Source organism: Aquarana catesbeiana, linkage group LG03 (genome assembly GCF_042186555.1).
Source record: "Aquarana catesbeiana isolate 2022-GZ linkage group LG03, ASM4218655v1, whole genome shotgun sequence".
Taxonomy (NCBI): Eukaryota; Metazoa; Chordata; class Amphibia; order Anura; family Ranidae; genus Aquarana; species Aquarana catesbeiana.
Window position 1 is genome coordinate 18,584,463 of NC_133326.1, and position 24,219 is coordinate 18,608,681.

General features: G+C 49.3%; 1 long non-coding RNA gene across 1 annotated transcript; it reads right to left on the bottom strand.

Moving 5' to 3' along the window:
- Window positions 1–327: 327 nt before the first annotated feature.
- LOC141134414 (uncharacterized) lies at window positions 328–23,084 on the bottom strand. The gene is made up of 2 exons (XR_012243137.1): window positions 22,937–23,084; window positions 328–1,043 (listed from the first exon to the last, which is right to left on the bottom strand). It is a non-coding gene; the product is annotated as an uncharacterized lncRNA (long non-coding RNA).
- Window positions 23,085–24,219: the final 1,135 nt, after the last annotated feature.

Sequence of the window (24,219 nt, forward strand, 5' to 3'; positions counted from 1 at the left end):
GGACAACGACCCGAAACATACATCCAGAGCTACAATGGAATGGTTTAGATCAAAGCATATTCATGTGTTAGAATGGCCCAGTCACAGTCCAGACCTAAATCCAATTGAGAATCTGTGGAAAGACTTGAAAATTGCTGTTCACAGACGCTCTCCATCCAATCTGACAGAACTTGAGATATTTTGCAAAGAAGAACGGGCAAAAATGTCCCTCTCTAGATGTGCAAAGCTGGTAGAGACATCCCCAAAAAGACTTGCAGCTGTAATTGCAGTGAAAGGGGGTTCTACAAAGTATTGACTCCGGGGGGCGCCATACAAATGTACCCCACACACTTTTCACATATTTATTTGTAAAAAATGTTGAAAACCATTTATCATTTTCCTTCCACTTCACAATTATGTGCCACTTTGTGTTGGTCTATCACATAAAATCCCAATAAAATACAATTACATTTCTGGTTGTAACATGATAAAATGTGGAAAATGTCAAGGGGTATGAATACTTTTTCAAGGCACTATAATATTTGGGGGTTCTAAGTGAAAAAGTAAAAAAAATTGCCCCAGCAGGCAGCAAGTGGTTAAAATGTTACAAACAGAATTGAATGAGGTCCCCTTTGCTGGCTAGAGATCTGTGGTAGATGCTCCACACCACAAGTGAACAGTTCAGATATATTTTAATAGGTCGAAGGAGGAAACCAACATTTTTTCAAGGCCCCAACATAGCCGGCTGCATCAGAGTTTCCAGACAGGTGACACTGCCTATGGACAAAGTTGCACGATTGGTGGTATTTAGACCAGTACAGTCTCAGGCACAGGGGTCTTCTTTATTTCCTAGCAGTGACGCTGCACTGCGGTGATCAGGATTCTTTCCTTGGCCTCCCTCTTCTGCTATTGGCTGGATGTGTGCAGGCCGAGCCTCGTACTGAGGTTATAAGCGGAAAGAGGCTCCATGGAGATGGGCCAGGAGTTTGGAGGTCTTTGGAAAAGCCTGAAGGCTGCTGAAGAAAACAACCATCATCTGCATCCGGGGAAGCATCCTTCAATAACTGGAAGAGAAACAGAAGATCAGGTATTCAGAAAGAGATTTCTTCCTATCAGAAAATGTAATTTCCTGTGCATTCACTGGGACAGGAAATCAGGGTGAATGTTCCCAATGGGGACACAAACACCAATAGCAATTTTGACAGAGGTTCTAACCCCCTGGTGCCCAACTGGTGGCCCTTTGGCAGTTCAATGTTCAGCCCCTGGGCCCCTGCCAACTGTGTTTGTATGTTCTTGCCTAGACTGACTTCCAGCAGTTAAAGGCCAATTGAACTTTTAGTTTAAATCTGCTAAATACATGTCAGGTTCATAAAAGCAAAAGGTGTGCAAAGCCTGAGTAGAAAAGCCAGTCCCCTGCCAGCATGCTGCAGAGTAGCACCCATACTCTCTGTATGCGGAAGCAGCAGCCTCTCTGCACATGCCCCCCCTACTAATAGGGGTTATAGGGGTTGTGTTGAGCCTCTGAAGACGACAGCAAGGGTGCCACTCTGCAGCATGCTGGCAGAGGACAGGATTTTCTACTCAGGCTGTGGCTGCTTTAGAAAAAAAAAGAAAAAGAAACACAACTGTAAAACTTTGCGCATCTTTTGGGAAGTAGCAATGTGGGTAGGTGACAATGACAAGGAAATGGCACCAACATCCCTGTAGATAAGTGTAGACAAGGGAAATTTTTGAGGGTGCCGGCAAAACAAGAAGTCATTTCAATACTCCACAATATGTATAAAAAAAATGACAAGATTTTTATTGCTACATACAAGACGAAGTTAAAAGGTTTTTTTGGTACAGTGGAACCTCGGATTGCGAGTAACGCGGTTAACGAGCGTTTCGCAATACAAGCACTGTATTTTTTAAAAAACGTAACTCGGTTTATGAGTGTTGTCTCGCAAAACAAGCACGATTCAGGCCAAAGCGGTGGACAGTACCGCTTTTGGCCTGAGGTGGGGGGGGCGCCAGAAGCCGAGCAGAGCCAAACGTCCGTTTTGGAAATGCACGGAAAGGCCCCGAGTACAGCACGGCTGACCTCGGCAAATCTCGGGTAGGAAGTCTTTCCGAGGTTTGCCGAGTTCAGCCGAACTGTTCTCGGGCCTTTTCGGCCGTTTCCGAGGCTCTCCAGCCCCCCCCCCCCCCCCCCGCCTCTGCCCGCATGTGGTATTGCATCCCATTGAAGTCAATGCGGAATGAATTATTTTCGTTTCCATTGACTTCAATGGGAAAACTCGCTTTGATATGCGAGTACTTTGGATTACGAGCATTCTCCTGGAACGGATTATGCTCCTAATTCGAGGTTCCACTGTATAAGTTATGTGCACATGTACAAGGAAACATCTAGAATTCAAAGCAGATGACAACATTGAATCACTCGGCAATAGCATTGGAGTGATTGTCCCGACATGTTTCGCCACTCTGGGCTCATCAAGGGATGTTTTAAAGACAATTAGATGTAACACTGCATAGAACGAAACAAAATTAAAAACATTACATTGACTTAGAATACAATACAAAAAAAAATAGGAAATAAAAATAATAATGGTATGGTAGAGTAGGCTGTCGACTACCACGCCCATCACCAATCGCTCACCCATATGAGGATCTTTTGCTTGCGACTCAATGTCAAGTAAAACCGTCACTGGGTAGTGCACATAGGGAGATGCCAAATAGGGCCCGAAAAAATTGTTCGGCTGGAATCTAGCCAAAGGAGTAGTGCAAAAATTAATAAATGAAAATATCCTAAGTGAAATATAAATCTACTATAAAAAATAGTTTAAGTGAAAGGGAGTGAGGGGAGGGGGCGGAGAAAGAACTAGGAAAAGGAAAATAAGGGATGGAAGATGACAAGTAGGGAAGGAAGGGAAGAAGGGGGGAGGAGAGGGGGAAAGAAAGGATGGAGGGGGGGGGAGGGGGATCTTTTATTTTGATGCACCTGAAATGCATTTAGCTGATTTTAACTGAAAGTTCAATTGGACATTAAATGCCCGAATTCTCTGACCATCTCCTGTATCATGTCTGCAGTCTCTGACCATCTCTTGTACTATGTCTGCAGTCTCTGACCATCTCTTGTACTATGTCTGCAGTCTCTGACCATCTCCTGTATGATGTCTGCAGTCTCTGACCATCTCCTGTATCATGTCTGCAGTCTCTGACCATCTCCTGTATCATGTCTGCAGTCTCTGACCATCTCCTGTATCATGTCTGCAGTCTCTGACCATCTCCTGTATCATGTCTGCAGTCTCTGACCATCTCCTGTATCATGTCTGCAGTCTCTGACCATCTCTTGTACTATGTCTGCAGTCTCTGACCATCTCCTGTAATATGTCTGCAGTCTCTGACCATATCCTGTATCATGTCTGCAGTCTTTGACCATCTCCTGTATCATGTCTGCAGTCTCTGACCATCTCCTGTATCATGTCTGCAGTCTCTGACCATCTCTTGTATCATGTCTGCAGTCTCTGACCATCTCCTGTATCATGTCTGCAGTCTCTGACCATCTCTTGTATCATGTCTGCAGTCTCTGACCATCTCCTGTATCATGTCTGCAGTCTTTGACCATCTCCTGTATCATGTCTGCAGTTTCTGACCATCTCCTGTACTATGTCTGTAGTCTCTGACCGTCTCCTGTAGTATGTAAAAGAAAAAAACTGCGCTGTTTCCAAACCTACAACTACAGCTGCAGCTCAAAGTGAAATGTACACAAGCATAAATAGATAAACGTAAGGAGCTGCGCTTCTCAAAAAGCATAGTTACATAGTAGGTGAGGTTAAAAAAAGACACAAGTCCATCAAGGCCAACCTATGTGTGTGATTATATGTCAGTATTACATTGTATATCCCTGTATGTTGCGGTCGTTCAGCTGCTTATCTAATAGTTTTTTTGAAATTATCGATGCTCCCCGCTGAGACCACCGCCTGTGGAAGGGGATTCCACATCCTTGCCGCTCTTATGCCCCGTACACACGGTCGGATTTTCCGATGGAAAATGTCCGATCGGAGCGTGTTGTCGGAAATTCCGACCGTGTGTGGGCTCCATCGGACATTTTCCATCGGATTTTCCGACACACAAAGTTGGAGAGCAGGAGATAAAATTTTCCGACAACAAAATCCGTTGTCGGAAATTCCGATCGTGTGTACACAAATCCGACGGACAAAGTGCCACGCATGCTCAGAATAAATAAAGAGATGAAAGCTATTGGCCACTGCCCTGTTCATAGTCCCGACGTACGTGTTTTACGTCACCGCGTTTAAAACGATCGGATTGTCCGACAACTTTGTGTGACCATGTGTATGCAAGACAAGTTTGAGCCAACATCCGTCGGAAAAAATCCTAGGATTTTGTTGTCGGAATGTCCGAACAAAGTCCGACCATGTGTACGGGGCATAACAGTAAAGAACCCTCTACGCAGTAAAACTGCGTTTCTTCTAATTTTAATGAGTGGCCACGAGTCTTGTTAAATTCCCTTACGTGAAGTAAAAGGCTGCCAGGGAACATCAGGAGGACAGCGTAGCTGCACTGGACACAGCGAGTGAATAATAGAGCATTGAACCCTCACTGTGTCCTATTATAGAACTCCCAGCACAGCAGGGTATCAATATTATAATAAATCACACAGGCAGCACAGTAAGTGCTCGTTTCATTTGTTTTTTTTGTTTTTTTTTGGTTTATCAGATCATTTCATTTAGATGCGGCATTCGTTATTTCAGATAAATTCGTTACGTTCAGTTTGCCAAATTTTAAAGGAAATTCCAATACCTATAATTTAATAGTTTATAACTATTATTATAGGTTATTATTATTTATTATTAAAATAATAATAATAAAAACTATTAGTCCTCATGCACACGGACGTTTTTACAGCTGCTTTTTTGAGCTTTTTTTGCAGCTTAAAAAGGCCTGTCTATGTTAGTCTATGGCTTCATGCCCACCTAGGCGTTTTTGAGCTGCAAGTGGCATAGGCGTTTTTAAGCTGTAAAAAAAACCCAGGACCAGTGGGTTCTGAAAGACGTTTTTCAGCTGTAAAAACGCTCTAACGCTGAAAAACGCTCAAAAACGTCATTCACCAACGTTTTTTAGCGTTTTTGATCCATTGAAAAAAAAAAAAAAAAAATTTGAAAAAAAAAAAAAACGCTCAAAAACGCTAACGCGGAAAAACGCTCAAAAACGCTATTGCAAAAACGCTGAAAAAAGCTGAAAAAAGTAAAAAAAAATCACTGCAAAGATACTGGCGTTTTCATAACGTTTTTTTAACAGCCTGTGTGCATGAGGGCTAATAATGGTTAATAATTTAATTATGTTAGAAAATACGAAAAACAAAATTATCCAAATGTTTTTCGTTCTTTCGAATTTCGTTTTAGAAATTTAAAAAAAAAAAATTCAAATAGTCTTTCGTTCATTCAAAAGCAGAGCCATGATAGAGCCATGATAGGGATATGATAGAGATAATATAGAGCTATGATAGAGCCATGATAGGGATTTGATAGAGATAATATAGAGCTATGATAGAGCCATGATAGGGATTTGATAGAGATAATATAGAGCTATGATAGAGCCATGATAGGGATTTGATAGAGATAATATAGAGCTATGATAGAGCCATGATAGGGATTTGATAGAGATATTATAGAGCCATGGTAGGGCCATGATAGGGATATGATATAGCCATGATAGGGATCTGATGGAGATATGATAGAGCCATGGTAGGGCCATGGTAGAGGCATGATAGGGATGTGATAGAGCTATGATAAGGCCATGATAGGGATATGATAGGGATATGATAGGGATATGATAGGACCATGATAGGGATATGTTAGAGCCATGATAAAGGCATGATAGGGCCATGATAGGGCCATGATAGAGCACCTGCTTACTGTGCTGTGTGATTATTGTAATGCTGATGATCATAAGACGGTGAGATGCTGCTACTTTACACTTCATTTGGGGGGAGCAGTAAAGATGTGCAGCAGAGCTGCATTTTTACTGCCCCCCAAACTAATCCAATTTAACCTCTTCCCATCCAGCGATGTACCAGTACGTCTCTGGATTGGAAGGGTGATATCTCGGTCATCACTGCAGCAATGATATCATTTTATCCTAGCGGCTAAGAAGCCGCTGGATTATTTTTCCAGGCAGTGGAAGGGGGTCCCCCAACCACCACCTTTAAGATGGAACCAGTAGCATCCAGTTCCAGAGACACAGTGAGAGGGGTGGATGTCGTTCCTCCCACTGTGTGACGTCACAAACCAGGAGTGGCGAGAATTGTATCACTTCCGGTTTTGTTATCATGTAAACAATCCATCACCGGCCTGAACAAGCATCTGATCAGACTGATCTTGGTTTGGTCAGGTGCTTTGGAGGCCAGAGGACAGATAAGAGGGTCTAAAAGACCCCAGATCTCTCCATAAAGAGGACCTGTCATGGCCTATACTATCACAAGGGATGTTGTACATCCCTTGTGAAAGAAAAAAACAAAGAAAAAAAATGTAAAAGATACAGTGTAAGATTTTTTTATTTAAAAAAAAAAAATAATAAAATACAATTTAAACTGCCCCCACTCCTTTGTGCAATTGCAAACACACACATATATGTAAATGGCAACAAACCTGCATTTTGTTTTGAGCCGAGGTCAGGGGTGGGGTCAAGGGTGTGGTTGAAAGAGGCCCCATCAGGTAGGCTGTGCGGAGGCCACATGATTTCTAACAGCGGCCCTGGTGACTCGGCTCGGATGCCCCCATAGCAAGCTGCTTGCTGTGTGGGCACTCAACAGGAGGGAGGGGCCAGGAGCACCGATGAGGGACCCGAGAAGAGGAGGATCCGGGCTGCTCTGTGCAAAACCAACTGCATAGAGGAGGTAAGTATGCATGTCCTCCGGCCAATGCATGTCCTCTGACACCTGCTGATTAGCGAGGAGAGACACAGAACAGAGCTCTGCCTATGTAAACAAGGCAGAGCTCTGTCCTGTCAGTGGGGGATGTGCTGGATTTTGCTTCCCTGCAAAGCAGGGGCCGATTGTATGAATGAGTGCTAAGGCTGCTTTCACACTGATGCGCTACAGTTTACCTGCACCGTGGGTTCAGCGCAGTGCGCCTGTGGCTTTCCTGTGGGTTAGCTGCACTTTGCCATAGAATTCTATTATATCCTGCAGGTGTGATGCACTTTCTGAAAGCACACCAAACCCGCAGGTAATAACAGAAGTCTATGGCTCAGTACAGGTAATAATAGAAGTCTATGAGTCAGTACAGGTAATAATAGAAGTCTATGGCTCAGTACAGGTAATAATAGAAGTCTATGGGTCAGTACAGGTAATAATAGAAGTCTATGGCTCAGTAAGGTAATAATAGAAGTCTATGGGTCAGTATAGGTAATAATAGAAGTCTATGGCTCAGTACAGGTAATAATTTAAGTCTATGGCTCAGTAAGGTAATAATAGAAGTCTATGGCTCAGTACAGGTAATAATAGAAGTCTATGGGTCAGTAGAAGTAATAATAGAAGTCTATGGGTCAGTACAGGTAATAATAGAAGTCTATGGGTCAGTACAGGTAATAATAGAAGTCTATGGGTCAGTACAGGTATTAATAGAAGTCTATGGCTCAGTACAGGTAATAACAGAAGTCTATGGATCAGTGCAAGTAATAATAGAAGTCTATGGATCAGTACAGGTAATAACAGAAGTCTATGGGTCAGTACAGGTAATAATAGAAGTCTATGGGTCAGTACAGGTATTAATAGAAGTCTATGGGTCAGTACAGGTAATAACAGAAGTCTATGGATCAGTACAGGTAATAATAGAAGTCTATGGGTCAGTACAGGTAATAACAGAAGTCTATGGGTCAGTACAGGTAATAATAGAAGTCTATGGGTCAGTACAGGTATTAATAGAAGTCTATGGGTCAGTACAGGTAATAACAGAAGTCTATGGATCAGTACAGGTAATAATAGAAGTCTATGGGTCAGTACAGGTAATAATAGAAGTCTATGGGTCAGTACAGGTAATAATAGAAGTCTATGGTTCAGTACAGGTAATAACAGAAATCTATGGATCAGTACAGGTAATAACAGAAGTCTATGGCTCAGTACAGGTAATAATAGAAGTCTATGGATCAGTACAGGTAATAATAGAAGTCTATGGGTCAGTACAGGTAATAACAGAATTCTATGGGTCAGTAGAAGTAATAATAGAAGTCTATGGGTCAGTACAGGTAAAAACAGAAGTCTATGGGTCAGTACAGGTAATAACAGAAGTTTATGGGTCAGTACAGGTAATAACAGAAGTCTATGGATCAGTACAGGTACATTGCACCGCACCTGCAGATCAGTGTGAAAGAAGCCCAGTGTAGCGAGTGCAGAGTGCAGATATCCCCATTGCTGTTTGATTTTTTTATTAAAAACTGACCTCAATCTTCACTTCTTCCTCAGGATTCCTGCAGGTATCGTTGGCGGTTGCTGTCCCCCAGGCGGGTATGGCTGGCGGCTGCTGCTGGCTCTCCCCCTGGATGAATACAGATGGTCGGTTTTGCTGGTACTTCTGGTGGGTATTGTGGATACTGCTGGTGGGTACTGTTGGCGGGTGCTGGTGGGTTTTGCTGGTACTACTGGTGGGTACTGTTAGCAGTTACTGCTAGTGGGTATTGCTGCTGGGTACTCCTGGTGGGTATCGCTGGCGGCTGGTGCCTCAGGCGGAGTACATTTGGTATCACTCCGCCTGTGACAGGAGCCGGCACTATACAGGACTCATTGGCTCTGCTCTCTACTGCAGCCGCATGCTTACTCTAGCGACGGCTCCATTCACACCGATTCTCGGGGATGGCAGGTCAGAGAACCCGTGATCTGGGCTTGCTGACCGGCCACCCCAGAGCAGGAGGTGGCGGGTCACATCAGAGGGCGGCGTGGGCCAACAGTTGGGCATATAATATTAGCAGTGATCACTGTATTGGTGTCACTGGTTCCCACAATGTGTCAGTCAGTGTCAGATTGTCCGCCGCAATATTGCAGTCCTGCTAGAAGTCGCTGATCGCCGCCATTACTAGTATGAATAAAGAAATATAAATTCCAGTATATATCGCATAGTTTGTAGATGTGATAACGTTTCTGTAAACCAATCAATTTACACTTGGGCCCCTTTCACACTGGGGCGGTTTGCAGGCGCTATTGCGCTAAAAATAGCGCCTGCAAACCGACCCAAAACAGGCGCTGCTGTCTCTCCAGTGTGAGAGCCCCAAGGGAGCGGTGCGCTAGCAGGCCGGGAAAAAAGTCCTGCTAGCAGCATCTTCGGAGCGGTGGAGGAGCGGTGTATACACCGCTCCTGCCCATTGAAATCAATGGGACAGCGCGGCTATTCTGCCGGCAAAGCGCCTCTGCCTTTCTCGGCCGCTAGCGGGGGGTAAAATCGCCCCACTATCGGCCGAATACCGATGGTAAAGCGCCGCTAACAATAGCGGCGCTCTACCGCCGACGCCGCCCCCGTGTAAAAGGGGCCTTATTGGGATGTTTTTACCAAAAGCATGTCGCCTAAATTGATGAAGAAATTCGATTTTAAAAAAAAAACAAACCAGTTATTGGAAATGTTTTTTAGCGGGAAGTAAAAAGATATAATTTTTTTTTTTCAAAACTGTAGTTTTTTTCCTGTTTATGGCGCAAAAATTTTTAAAAAGCAGCGAGGTGATGAAATCCCACCAATAAAAAGCGCTATTTGTGGGATAAAATGATAGAAATGAGATTTGTGTACAGCGTCACATGACCGCGCCATTGTCAGGGAAAGTCACATGTGCGCTTCAAGAGGCGATTCTGCCGCCACTCATTATGACACCAAAGGGGGAACTTTGTCCCCGGAGGAGCCCAGGGAGCCCCCTGATGGGGGATCTATCAGACATTTTAGAGGAGGTTTAGCTGGGGCCCCCCTGATTCCATTCTGTATGATCAGAGGAGAGCAATACCCCCCCAGGGGAAACCCTTGGGACAGTCAGAGATTACATACATGATACAAGAGTCAGAGATTACATACATGACACACGGGACGATCATAGATTATATATATGACACACGGGACAGTCACAAATTACATACATGACACACAGGACAGTCATAGATTACATACATGACACAAGGGACAGTCACAAATTACATACATGACACACAGGACAGTCATAGATTACATACATGACACACGGAATGGTCAGAGATTGCATACAAGACACAAGGGACAGTCATAGATTACATACATGACACACGGGACAGTCATAGATTACATACATGACACACAGGACAGTCACAAATTACATACATGACACACGGGACAGTCATAGATTACATACATGACACACAGGATGGTCAGAGATTACATACATGACACAAGGGGCAGTCACAGATTACATGCATGACACATGGGACGGTCACAGATTACATGCATGACACAAGGGACGGTCAAAGATTACATACATGACACAAGGGACGGTCACAGATTACATACATGACACAAGGGACAGTCACAAATTACATACATGATCACGAGATGGTCACAGATTACATACAAGACACAAGGGACAGTCACAGATTACATACATGACACATGGGACAGTCACAAATTACATACATGATCACGAGATGGTCACAGATTACATACATGACACACGGGACGTAACAGATTACATACATGACACAAGGGACAGTCACAAATTACATACATGACACACGGGACAGTCATCGATTACATACATGATCACAAGATGGTCACATATTATATACATGACACACGGGACGGTAACAGATTACATACATGACACACGGGACGGTCACAGATTACATACATGACACACGGGACAGTCACAAATTACATACATGATCACGAGATGGTCACAGATTACATACATGATCATGAGATGGTCACAGATTACATACATGACACACGGGACAGTCACAAATTACATACATGATCACGAGATGGTCACAGATTACATACATGACACACGGGATACATGAGTAGGAGATGGTACCCCATTGGTCACGCAGGGCCGCTGTTAGAAATTACGGGGCCCCCTACAACTTACCTGACAGGGCCCGCCCCCGGAAATGAAAAGAAAACTAGCAGTGTATACAAGACATTGGGCCACATTGAGATTTGAGGTCACCTGAATGTGTGACAAAGTGCGCAGGTAACGGGCAATCTGCGGCGCATTTCGGAAATGTACTTCACATGCGCAAAGAACTTGTGGTGCCCAATAATTGTTAATGGCGCCCCAAATGCGATGATCAGACATCAGATGTGTTCTGTCTTGTGGAAAAGCTGCATGCCTTAAAAGTTTCTAAAGCTTCTATGATGTGTTTGTCACATATATGGCGGCCCATTCAAGTGAACGGGTTCCCCTATGTGCGAAATACAAGAATATGTGATGAGGAATGTTTGTTGTGTGAAGTATACAGGGACCTGAGGGATGGGATATAGAATGAAGTATACAGGGATCTTAGGGATGGGATATAGAAATGGCTGGGCAGAGATTCCTGGCACATGGAGAGACATAGAGATGTCTTCACTGTCTTCTTGCTCAGCACTGCAGTGACAACTCTCTGCACTTCTAGGCTGGCTTCATATTCACCTCTCTCCAAAATCCTAAAGTTTTGTGACTTTGTTCCCCTCCCCCCTCCAGCAGAAGTACTACTCCATCCAAAGCCTGGAGTTCAGTGACAGTATGATCTGGAGGGAGGGAGGGGGGGTCAGAGGTCAGGACTCAGGGGGGAGGAGCTGAAGAAAACTTCCTACTCACCCTGACCAAAGACAACACTGACGAGGGGGAGTTTCAGGCCTGGAAAGTAATGCACCTCCAGGAACTCCTCCCTCTTCCAGGCCACACCCCCCCCATCCCGCCCACTCAAGCAGCAGCCTGCAGGAGATAGGCTGGGAACCTGCAGGGGGCGGGGACTCCAGTGTCTGGCATTTACGGGGCTAATGGTTTCCATGGAAATCATTACCTCGGCTTGTTTACCTTCTGCCGTCTCTGAGCCGCACATGCGCAGTAGCTGTAGGGAGGATTTCATGCGTCTCCTCCTGTCAAGTCACGTGGCCTCGTTCTGACCGTTACGTGCAACACGTGACTGCTGCAGAGAGCGACCTAACGGCTCAGGTGGGAGTGGGCGTGATCAGTGGCGTCACTAGGGTTGGTGTCACCCGGTGCCAAAAAAATTGGTGTCACCCCCTCCACCAACTACCTCAGTACAGACCCCCCTCCACTAACTACAGACCCCACTCCATCAATATAGCCCCCCTCCCTCAGTACAGACCCCCTTCCATCAATATAGACCCCCCCACTAAGTACAGACTCCCCTCCCTCAGTACAGACCCCCTCCATCAGTACAGACCCCCGCTCAGTGCAGACCCCCTTTCCTCAGTATAGACCCCCCACTAAGTACTGACCCCCTCCCTCAGTACAGACCTCCCATCAGTACAGAAACCCTCCCTCAGTACAGAGTCTGCAGACCCCCCTCCATCAGTATCAACCTCCCACCTCAGTGCAGACCGCCCCATCAGTACATACACCCCCCCCCCCAGTGCTGACCCCCATCAGTATAGAATCCCCCGTCAGTGCAGACTCCCCCATCAGTATAAAATCCCCCCCTCAGTGCAGAGCCCCCCATTAGTATAGAATCCCCCCTCAGTGCAGACCCCCCATTAGTATAGATTCCCCCCTCAGTGCAGAGCCCCCCATTTGTATAGAATCCCCCTCAGTGCAGCGCCCCCCATTAGTATAGAATCCCCCTCAGTGCAGAGCCCCCCATTAGTATAGAATCCCCCTCAGTGCAGAGCCCCCCATTAGTATAGAATCCCCCTCAGTGCAGCGCCCCCCATTAGTATAGAATCCCCCTCAGTGCAGCGCCCCTCATTAGTATAGAATCCCCCTCAGTGCAGAGCCCCCCATTAGTATAGAATCCCCCTCAGTGCAGCGCCCCCCATTAGTATAGAATCCCCCTCAGTGCAGAGCCCCCCATTAGTATAGAATCCCCCTCAGTGCAGAGCCCCCCATTAGTATAGAATCCCCCTCAGTGCAGAGCCCCCCATTAGTATAGAATCCCCCTCAGTGCAGCGCCCCCCATTAGTATAGAATCCCCCTCAGTGCAGAGCCCCCCATTAGTAAAGAATCCCCCTCAGTGCAGCGCCCCCCATTAGTATAGAATCCCCCTCAGTGCAGAGCCCCCATTAGTATAGAATCCCCCTCAGTGCAGAGCCCCCATTAGTATAGAATCCCCCTCAGTGCAGAGCCCCCCATTAGTATAGAATCCCCCAGTGCAGTGCCCCCCATTAGTATAGAATCCCCCTCAGTGCAGAGCCCCCATTAGTATAGAATCCCCCTCAGTGCAGAGCCCCCCATTTGTATAGAATCCCCCTCAGTGCAGAGCCCCCCATTAGTATAGAATCCCCCAATGCAGCGCCCCCCATTAGTATAGAATCCCCCCAGTGCAGAGCCCCCCCATTAGTATAGAATCCCCCCAGTGCAGAGCCCCCATTAGTATAGAATCCCCTCAGTGCAGAGCCCCCATTAGTATAGAATCCCCCCAGTGCAGAGCCCCCATTAGTATAGAATCCCCCAGTGCAGAGCCCCCATTAGTATAGAATCCCCCAGTGCAGAGCCCCCCATTAGTATAGAATCCCCCCAGTGCAGAGCCCCCATTAGTATAGAATCCCCCAGTGCAGAGCCCCCATTAGTATAGAATCCCCCCAGTGCAGAGCCCCCATTAGTATAGAATCCCCCCAGTGCAGAGCCCCCATTAGTATAGAATCCCCCAGTGCAGAGCCCCCATTAGTATAGAATCCCCCCAGTGCAGAGCCCCCCATTAGTATAGAATCCCCCAGTGCAGCGCCCCCCATTAGTATAGAATCCCCCAGTGCAGAGCCCCCATTAGTATAGAATCCCCCAGTGCAGAGCCCCCCATTAGTATAGAATCCCCCAGTGCAGCGCCCCCCATTAGTATAGAATCCCCCAGTGCAGAGCCCCCATTAGTATAGAATCCCCCCAGTGCAGAGCCCCCATTAGTATAGAATCCCCTCAGTGCAGCGCCCCCCATTAGTATAGAATCCCCCTCAGTGCAGAGCCCCCCATTAGTATAGAATCCCCCAGTGCAGAGCCCCCCATTAGTATAGAATCCCCCTCAGTGCAGAGCCCCCCTATTAGTATAGAATCCCCCAGTGCAGAGCCCCCATTAGTATAGAATCCCCCCAGTGCAGCGCCCCCCATTAGTATAGAATTCCCCTCAGTGCAGAGCCCCCCATTAGTAAAGAATCCCCCTCAGTGCAGCGCCCCCCATTAGTATAGAATCCCCCTCAGTGCAGAGCCCCCCATTAGTATAGAATCCCCCTCAGTGCAGAGCCCCCCATTAGTATAGAATCCCCCCAGTGCAGCGCCCCCCATTAGTATAGAATCCCCCAATGCAGCGCCCCCCATTAGTATAGAATCCCCCCAGTGCAGAGCCCCCAATTAGTATAGAATCCCCCCAGTGCAGAGCCCCCATTAGTATAGAATCCCCCTCAGTGCAGAGCCCCCAATTAGTATAGAATCCCCCTCAGTGCAGCGCCCCCCATTAGTATAGAATCCCCCTCAGTGCAGAGCCCCCAATTAGTATAGAATCCCCCTCAGTGCAGCGCCCCCCATTTGTATAGAATCCCCCTCAGTGCAGAGCCCCCCATTAGTATAGAATCCCCCTCAGTGCAGCGCCCCCCATTAGTATAGAATCCCCCTCAGTGCAGAGCCCCCCATTAGTAAAGAATCCCCCTCAGTGCAGCGCCCCCCATTAGTATAGAATCCCCCTCAGTGCAGAGCCCCCCATTAGTATAGAATCCCCCTCAGTGCAGAGCCCCCATTAGTATAGAATCCCCCTCAGTGCAGAGCCCCCCATTAGTATAGAATCCCCCAGTGCAGCGCCTCCCATTAGTATAGAATCCCCCTCAGTGCAGAGCCCCCATTAGTATAGAATCCCCCTCAGTGCAGAGCCCCCCATTTGTATAGAATCCCCCTCAGTGCAGAGCCCCCCATTAGTATAGCATCCCCCCAGTGCAGAGCCCCCATTAGTATAGAATCCCCCCAGTGCAGCGCCCCCCATTAGTATAGAATCCCCCCAGTGCAGCGCCCCCCATTAGTATAGAATCCCCCAATGCAGCGCCCCCCATTAGTATAGAATCCCCCCAGTGCAGAGCCCCCCCATTAGTATAGAATCCCCCCAGTGCAGAGCCCCCATTAGTATAGAATCCCCTCAGTGCAGCGCCCCCCATTAGTATAGAATCCCCCTCAGTGCAGAGCCCCCCATTAGTATAGAATCCCCCCAGTGCAGAGCCCCCATTAGTATAGAATCCCCCCAGTGCAGAGCCCCCATTAGTATAGAATCCCCCAGTGCAGAGCCCCCATTAGTATAGAATCCCCCCAGTGCAGAGCCCCCCATTAGTATAGAATCCCCCAGTGCAGCGCCCCCCATTAGTATAGAATCCCCCAGTGCAGAGCCCCCCATTAGTATAGAATCCCCCAGTGCAGAGCCCCCCATTAGTATAGAATCCCCCAGTGCAGCGCCCCCCATTAGTATAGAATCCCCCTCAGTGCAGAGCCCCCCATTAGTATAGAATCCCCCAGTGCAGAGCCCCCCATTAGTATAGAATCCCCCTCAGTGCAGAGCCCCCCCATTAGTATAGAATCCCCCAGTGCAGAGCCCCCATTAGTATAGAATTCCCCCAGTGCAGCGCCCCCCATTAGTATAGAATCCCCCTCAGTGCAGAGCCCCCCATTAGTAAAGAATCCCCCTCAGTGCAGCGCCCCCCATTAGTATAGAATCCCCCTCAGTGCAGAGCCCCCCATTAGTATAGAATCCCCCTCAGTGCAGAGCCCCCCATTAGTATAGAATCCCCCCAGTGCAGAGCCCCCATTAGTATAGAATCCCCCTCAGTGCAGAGCCCCCCATTAGTAAAGAATCCCCCTCAGTGCAGCGCCCCCCATTAGTATAGAATCCCCCTCAGTGCAGAGCCCCCCATTAGTATAGAATCCCCCTCAGTGCAGAGCCCCCATTAGTATAGAATCCCCCTCAGTGCAGAGCCCCCCATTAGTATAGAATCCCCCAGTGCAGCGCCTCCCATTAGTATAGAATCCCCCTCAGTGCAGAGCCCCCATTAGTATAGAATCCCCCTCAGTGCAGAGCCCCCCATTTGTATAGAATCCCCCTCAGTGCAGAGCCCCCCATTAGTATAGCATCCCCCCAGTGCAGAGCCCCCATTAGTATAGAATCCCCCCAGTGCAGCGCCCCCCATTAGTATAGAATCCCCCCAGTGCAGCGCCCCCCATTAGTATAGAATCCCCCAATGCAGCGCCCCCCATTAGTATAGAATCCCCCCAGTGCAGAGCCCCCCCATTAGTATAGAATCCCCCCAGTGCAGAGCCCCCATTAGTATAGAATCCCCTCAGTGCAGCGCCCCCCATTAGTATAGAATCCCCCTCAGTGCAGAGCCCCCCATTAGTATAGAATCCCCCCAGTGCAGAGCCCCCATTAGTATAGAATCCCCCCAGTGCAGAGCCCCCATTAGTATAGAATCCCCCAGTGCAGAGCCCCCATTAGTATAGAATCCCCCCAGTGCAGAGCCCCCCATTAGTATAGAATCCCCCAGTGCAGCGCCCCCCATTAGTATAGAATCCCCCAGTGCAGAGCCCCCCATTAGTATAGAATCCCCCAGTGCAGAGCCCCCCATTAGTATAGAATCCCCCAGTGCAGCGCCCCCCATTAGTATAGAATCCCCCTCAGTGCAGAGCCCCCCATTAGTATAGAATCCCCCAGTGCAGAGCCCCCCATTAGTATAGAATCCCCCTCAGTGCAGAGCCCCCCCATTAGTATAGAATCCCCCAGTGCAGAGCCCCCATTAGTATAGAATTCCCCCAGTGCAGCGCCCCCCATTAGTATAGAATCCCCCTCAGTGCAGAGCCCCCCATTAGTAAAGAATCCCCCTCAGTGCAGCGCCCCCCATTAGTATAGAATCCCCCTCAGTGCAGAGCCCCCCATTAGTATAGAATCCCCCTCAGTGCAGAGCCCCCCATTAGTATAGAATCCCCCCAGTGCAGCGCCCCCCATTAGTATAGAATCCCCCAATGCAGCGCCCCCCATTAGTATAGAATCCCCCCAGTGCAGAGCCCCCCATTAGTATAGAATCCCCCCAGTGCAGAGCCCCCATTAGTATAGAATCCCCCTCAGTGCAGACCCCCCATTAGTATAGATTCCCCCCTCAGTGCAGAGCCCCCCATTAGTGTAGAATCCCCCTCAGTGCAGAGCCCCCAATTAGTATAGAATCCCCCTCAGTGCAGAGCCCCCCATTAGTATAGAATCCCCCTCAGTGCAGAGCCCCCAATTAGTATAGAATCCCCCTCAGTGCAGCGCCCCCCATTAGTATAGAATCCCCCTCAGTGCAGAGCCCCCAATTAGTATAGAATCCCCCTCAGTGCAGCGCCCCCCATTACCGTGTTTCCCCGAAAGTAAGACAGTGTCTTACTTTCTTTTTATCCCTAAAAGCCCCACTATGTCTTACTTTCGGGGTATGTCTTATATTGGGAAAATATGTTGGGGGGCTTTGGTGAGATATCAGGGGTCTTAACAGACCTCTGATATCTCCCCCTTGAGACAGAGAAAGAGACAGAGGATAGAGATTCCCCAGTCCCTTTCTCTGCAGCCTCAGCTGCACTGAGAATGAATGGAGAGAAGACAGCGGCTTCTCTCCATTCATAAACTGACACATTGTAATCACAGGAGATTACAATGTTTCAGTTATGTGAATGGACAGAGTCAGCTGACTCTGTCTATTCACAAAGGAAGGAGGGGGAGGACGGAGGAACGGAGGGGGAGAACGGAGGGGGACAGAGAAGGAGGGGGGAACGGAGGGGACAGCGGGGAGGCACAGAGGAGGAAAGCGGAACGGAGGGGGAGAACAGAGGGGGACAGAGAAGGAGGGGGGAACGGAGGGGACAGCGGGGAGGCACAGAGGAGGAAAGCGGAACGGAGGGGGAGAACGGAGGGGGACAGAGAAGGAGGGGGGAACGGAGGGGACAGCGGGGAGGCACAGAGGAGGAAAGCGGAACGGAGGGGGAGAACGGAGGGGGACAGAGACCCGCACCCCCAGCGGCCCGCACCCCCAGCCCCACTCTTTGTACCGCACGTCACTGGAGGCAAATCCCCCCCGTGTTTCCCCGAAAGTAAGACATATGTCTTACTTTCGGGGTACGGCTTATATTAGCTGACCCCTCTAAAACTCCCGATACGTCTTACAATCGGGGGTGTCTTACTATCGGGGAAACACGGTAGTATAGAATCCCCCCAGTGCAGAGCCCCCATTAGTATAGAATCCCCCAGTGCAGAGCCCCCCATTAGTATAGAATCCCCCCAGTGCAGAGCCCCCCATTAGTATAGAATCCCCCCAGTGCAGAGCCCCCATTAGTATAGAATCCCCCCAGTGCAGAGCCCCCCATTAGTATAGAATCCCCCCAGTGCAGCGCCCCCCATTAGTATAGAATCCCCCCAGTGCAGAGCCCCCATTAGTATAGAATCCCCCCAGTGCAGAGCCCCCCATTAGTATAGAATCCCCCCAGTGCAGCGCCCCCCATTAGTATAGAATATCCCCAGTGCAGAGCCCCCATTAGTATAGAATCCCCCCAGTGCAGAGCCCCCATTAGTATAGAATCCCCCTCAGTGCAGAGCCCCCCATTAGTATAGAATCCCCCTCAGTGCAGAGCCCCCATTAGTATAGAATCCCCCCAGTGCAGAGCCCCCCATTAGTATAGAATCCCCCCAGTGCAGCGCCCCCCATTAGTATAGAATCCCCCAATGCAGCGCCCCCCATTAGTATAGAATCCCCCCAGTGCAGAGCCCCCCATTAGTATAGAATCCCCCCAGTGCAGAGCCCCCATTAGTATAGAATCCCCCTCAGTGCAGACCCCCCATTAGTATAGATTCCCCCCTCAGTGCAGAGCCCCCATTAGTATAGAATCCCCCTCAGTGCAGAGCCCCCCATTAGTATAGAATCCCCCTCAGTGCAGAGCCCCCAATTAGTATAGAATCCCCCTCAGTGCAGCGCCCCCCATTAGTATAGAATCCCCCTCAGTGCAGAGCCCCCCATTAATATAGAATCCCCCTCAGTGCAGAGCCCCCCATTAGTATAGAATCCCCCCAGTGCAGCGCCCCCCATTAGTATAGAATCCCCCAATGCAGCGCCCCCCATTAGTATAGAATCCCCCCAGTGCAGAGCCCCCCATTAGTATAGAATCCCCCCAGTGCAGAGCCCCCATTAGTATAGAATCCCCCTCAGTGCAGACCCCCCATTAGTATAGATTCCCCCCTCAGTGCAGAGCCCCCCATTAGTGTAGAATCCCCCTCAGTGCAGAGCCCCCAATTAGTATAGAATCCCCCTCAGTGCAGAGCCCCCCATTAGTATAGAATCCCCCTCAGTGCAGAGCCCCCAATTAGTATAGAATCCCCCTCAGTGCAGCGCCCCCCATTAGTATAGAATCCCCCTCAGTGCAGAGCCCCCAATTAGTATAGAATCCCCCTCAGTGCAGCGCCCCCCATTACCGTGTTTCCCCGAAAGTAAGACAGTGTCTTACTTTCTTTTTATCCCTAAAAGCCCCACTATGTCTTACTTTCGGGGTATGTCTTATATTGGGAAAATATGTTGGGGGGCTTTGGTGAGATATCAGGGGTCTTAACAGACCTCTGATATCTCCCCCTTGAGACAGAGAAAGAGACAGAGGATAGAGATTCCCCAGTCCCTTTCTCTGCAGCCTCAGCTGCACTGAGAATGAATGGAGAGAAGACAGCGGCTTCTCTCCATTCATAAACTGACACATTGTAATCACAGGAGATTACAATGTTTCAGTTATGTGAATGGACAGAGTCAGCTGACTCTGTCTATTCACAAAGGAAGGAGGGGGAGGACGGAGGAACGGAGGGGGAGAACGGAGGGGGACAGAGAAGGAGGGGGGAACGGAGGGGACAGCGGGGAGGCACAGAGGAGGAAAGCGGAACGGAGGGGGAGAACAGAGGGGGACAGAGAAGGAGGGGGGAACGGAGGGGACAGCGGGGAGGCACAGAGGAGGAAAGCGGAACGGAGGGGGAGAACGGAGGGGGACAGAGAAGGAGGGGGGAACGGAGGGGACAGCGGGGAGGCACAGAGGAGGAAAGCGGAACGGAGGGGGAGAACGGAGGGGGACAGAGACCCGCACCCCCAGCCCCACTCTTTGTACCGCACGTCACTGGAGGCAAATCCCCCCCGTGTTTCCCCGAAAGTAAGACATATGTCTTACTTTCGGGGTACGGCTTATATTAGCTGACCCCTCTAAAACTCCCGATACGTCTTACAATCGGGGGTGTCTTACTATCGGGGAAACACGGTAGTATAGAATCCCCCCAGTGCAGAGCCCCCATTAGTATAGAATCCCCCAGTGCAGAGCCCCCCATTAGTATAGAATCCCCCCAGTGCAGAGCCCCCCATTAGTATAGAATCCCCCCAGTGCAGAGCCCCCATTAGTATAGAATCCCCCCAGTGCAGAGCCCCCCATTAGTATAGAATCCCCCCAGTGCAGCGCCCCCCATTAGTATAGAATCCCCCCAGTGCAGAGCCCCCATTAGTATAGAATCCCCCCAGTGCAGAGCCCCCCATTAGTATAGAATCCCCCCAGTGCAGCGCCCCCCATTAGTATAGAATATCCCCAGTGCAGAGCCCCCATTAGTATAGAATCCCCCCAGTGCAGAGCCCCCATTAGTATAGAATCCCCCTCAGTGCAGAGCCCCCCATTAGTATAGAATCCCCCTCAGTGCAGAGCCCCCATTAGTATAGAATCCCCCCAGTGCAGAGCCCCCCATTAGTATAGAATCCCCCCAGTGCAGCGCCCCCCATTAGTATAGAATCCCCCAATGCAGCGCCCCCCATTAGTATAGAATCCCCCCAGTGCAGAGCCCCCCATTAGTATAGAATCCCCCCAGTGCAGAGCCCCCATTAGTATAGAATCCCCCTCAGTGCAGACCCCCCATTAGTATAGATTCCCCCCTCAGTGCAGAGCCCCCATTAGTATAGAATCCCCCTCAGTGCAGAGCCCCCCATTAGTATAGAATCCCCCTCAGTGCAGAGCCCCCAATTAGTATAGAATCCCCCTCAGTGCAGCGCCCCCCATTAGTATAGAATCCCCCTCAGTGCAGAGCCCCCAATTAGTATAGAATCCCCCTCAGTGCAGCGCCCCCATTAGTATAGAATCCCCCCAGTGCAGCGCCCCCCATTAGTATAGAATCCCCCCAGTGCAGAGCCCCCATTAGTATAGAATCCCCCAGTGCAGAGCCCCCCATTAGTATAGAATCCCCCCAGTGCAGAGCCCCCATTAGTATAGAATCCCCCCAGTGCAGAGCCCCCCCATTAGTATAGAATCCCCCCAGTGCAGCGCCCCCCATTAGTATAGAATCCCCCCAGTGCAGATCCCCCTTTAGTATAGAATCCCCCCAGTGCAGAGCCCCCCATTAGTATAGAATCCCCCAGTGCAGAGCCCCCCATTAGTATAGAATCCCCCAGTGCAGAGCCCCCCATTAGTATAGAATCCCCCCAGTGCAGATCCCCCTTTAGTATAGAATCCCCCCAGTGCAGAGCCCCCCATTAGTATAGAATCCCCCAGTGCAGAGCCCCCCATTAGTATAGAATCCCCCCAGTGCAGAGCCCCCCATTAGTATAGAATCCCCCCAGTGCAGAGCCCCCATTAGTATAGAATCCCCCAGTGCAGAGCCCCCCATTAGTATAGAATCCCCCTCAGTGCAGAGCCCCCCATTAGTATAGAATCCCCCAGTGCAGAGCCCCCCATTAGTATAGAATCCCCCCCAGTGCAGAGCCCCCATTAGTATAGAATCCCCCCAGTGCAGAGCCCCCCATTAGTATAGAATCCCCCAGTGCAGAGCCCCCCATTAGTATAGAATCCCCCAGTGCAGAGCCCCCCATTAGTATAGAATCCCCCCAGTGCAGAGCCCCCATTAGTATAGAATCCCCCAGTGCAGAGCCCCCATTAGTATAGAATCCCCCCAGTGCAGAGCCCCCCATTAGTATAGAATCCCCCAGTGCAGAGCCCCCCATTAGTATAGAATCCCCCAGTGCAGAGCCCCCCATTAGTATAGAATCCCCCCAGTGCAGAGCCCCCATTAGTATAGAATCCCCCAGTGCAGAGCCCCCATTAGTATAGAATCCCCCCAGTGCAGAGCCCCCCATTAGTATAGAATCCCCCCAGTGCAGAGCCCCCCATTAGTATAGAATCCCCCCAGTGCAGAGCCCCCATTAGTATAGAATCCCCCTCAGTGCAGACCCCCCATTAGTATAGATTCCCCCCTCAGTGCAGAGCCCCCATTAGTATAGAATCCCCCTCAGTGCAGAGCCCCCCATTAGTATAGAATCCCCCAGTGCAGAGCCCCCCATTAGTATAGAATCCCCCCCAGTGCAGAGCCCCCATTAGTATAGAATCCCCCCAGTGCAGAGCCCCCCATTAGTATAGAATCCCCCAGTGCAGAGCCCCCCATTAGTATAGAATCCCCCAGTGCAGAGCCCCCCATTAGTATAGAATCCCCCCAGTGCAGAGCCCCCATTAGTATAGAATCCCCCAGTGCAGAGCCCCCATTAGTATAGAATCCCCCCAGTGCAGAGCCCCCCATTAGTATAGAATCCCCCCAGTGCAGAGCCCCCATTAGTATAGAATCCCCCCAGTGCAGAGCCCCCCATTAGTATAGAATCCCCCAGTGCAGCGCCCCCCATTAGTATAGAATCCCCCCAGTGCAGAGCCCCCCATTAGTATAGAATCCCCCAGTGCAGCGCCCCCCATTAGTATAGAATCCCCCTGCACATGATGTCCACCCACATAGTGTATGTAATAATGCACAAAGTGTACAGACGTCAGAACAGCGCGGACAGATGCACACAGCCGTGTGTGTCCCTCGGGCTCCTCCTCCTCCTGTGTGAAGTAAACAGAGAGGAGGGGGAGGCGGCTTCAGTCCGCTGTGCTGAGGGACACAGCACAAGCCGCAGCGGGCAGAGTAGCGGTGTGTGCCGCTACCTACGGGTGTCACCCGGTGCGGCCCGCACCCCCCGCACCCACCTAACAACGCCACTGATACCAAGCACATTTGGAGTGATACATCTAAGGGCATTGCTGTAGCTTAGGGTACACTAGTGTTACCCTCAAAAGAGTGAACCATAGAGGATCCCTTTTCACAGGGTATTTGACAGGTGGCAAGGAAGCATTATATTGCCTCCTCACCACCCGATTCAATCCCTAAAAACCTACACCACCTCACATCAACTGTGTTAGTTGTACATGGTTGTGAGGCATCCCCATTCAGTGGAGTGGGATGCATTTGGCCACTGAACGTAATATGGGGATATTTTTGTATAACCTCATTTGCTGCCTTTGCCATTACCGACTCCTAACCACTGCATTCTGTACATTACATATCCCAGACCCCTGCATTCCATGCATCACCCACTCCTGACCTCTGCACTCTGTATATTAAACACTCCTGACCCCTACACTATGTAAGTACCCCTGACTCCTGCAAACTGTACAGTACATACTCCTGAAACTGCACTGTGTAAGTCACCTAACCCTGACCTCTGCACTCTGTACACAACATATTCTTGACACCTGCATTTTTTAAATTTTATACATACTTCTGATACCTGCCCTCCCACAGTTGAGTGATGTATGACAAGTCATCTACAAATGCTCCAACACTGTTTTGTTTTGTTTTTTAACTGAAGCATAGCTGCACTGAACCACCCAACCTACCGCTTATGATTTCCTTTTGGCCAGTATTGTCCTACTGGAGCAGCCCGAGTTGTTCATCAAGGTACAAATTGGGTTAGGTAAACCCAGGTCTGGAAAGGACTGGTATATCAGCAAAGCCCTTATTAACACATTAAATTATTTCCTCAGAACCACCAATCAGATTCAATCGTTCAGGACAAGTGTCCCATACCTGTATGGGGAGCCTGAGATGATGAGGGTGGCCTCTCGCACATTTCCTGTCCAAGCATCTCTGAAAGTTGAAATAAAGGCTGGAAGGGCAATGGGAGGGCTTGGGTACCAGGAAGCTGGAAGTAAAGACATGAACTTTAAATTGAGAGAGCTCAATTTAAAGAAGCCAATGCACAGCCAAGAGGTCGTCCATATGGTATG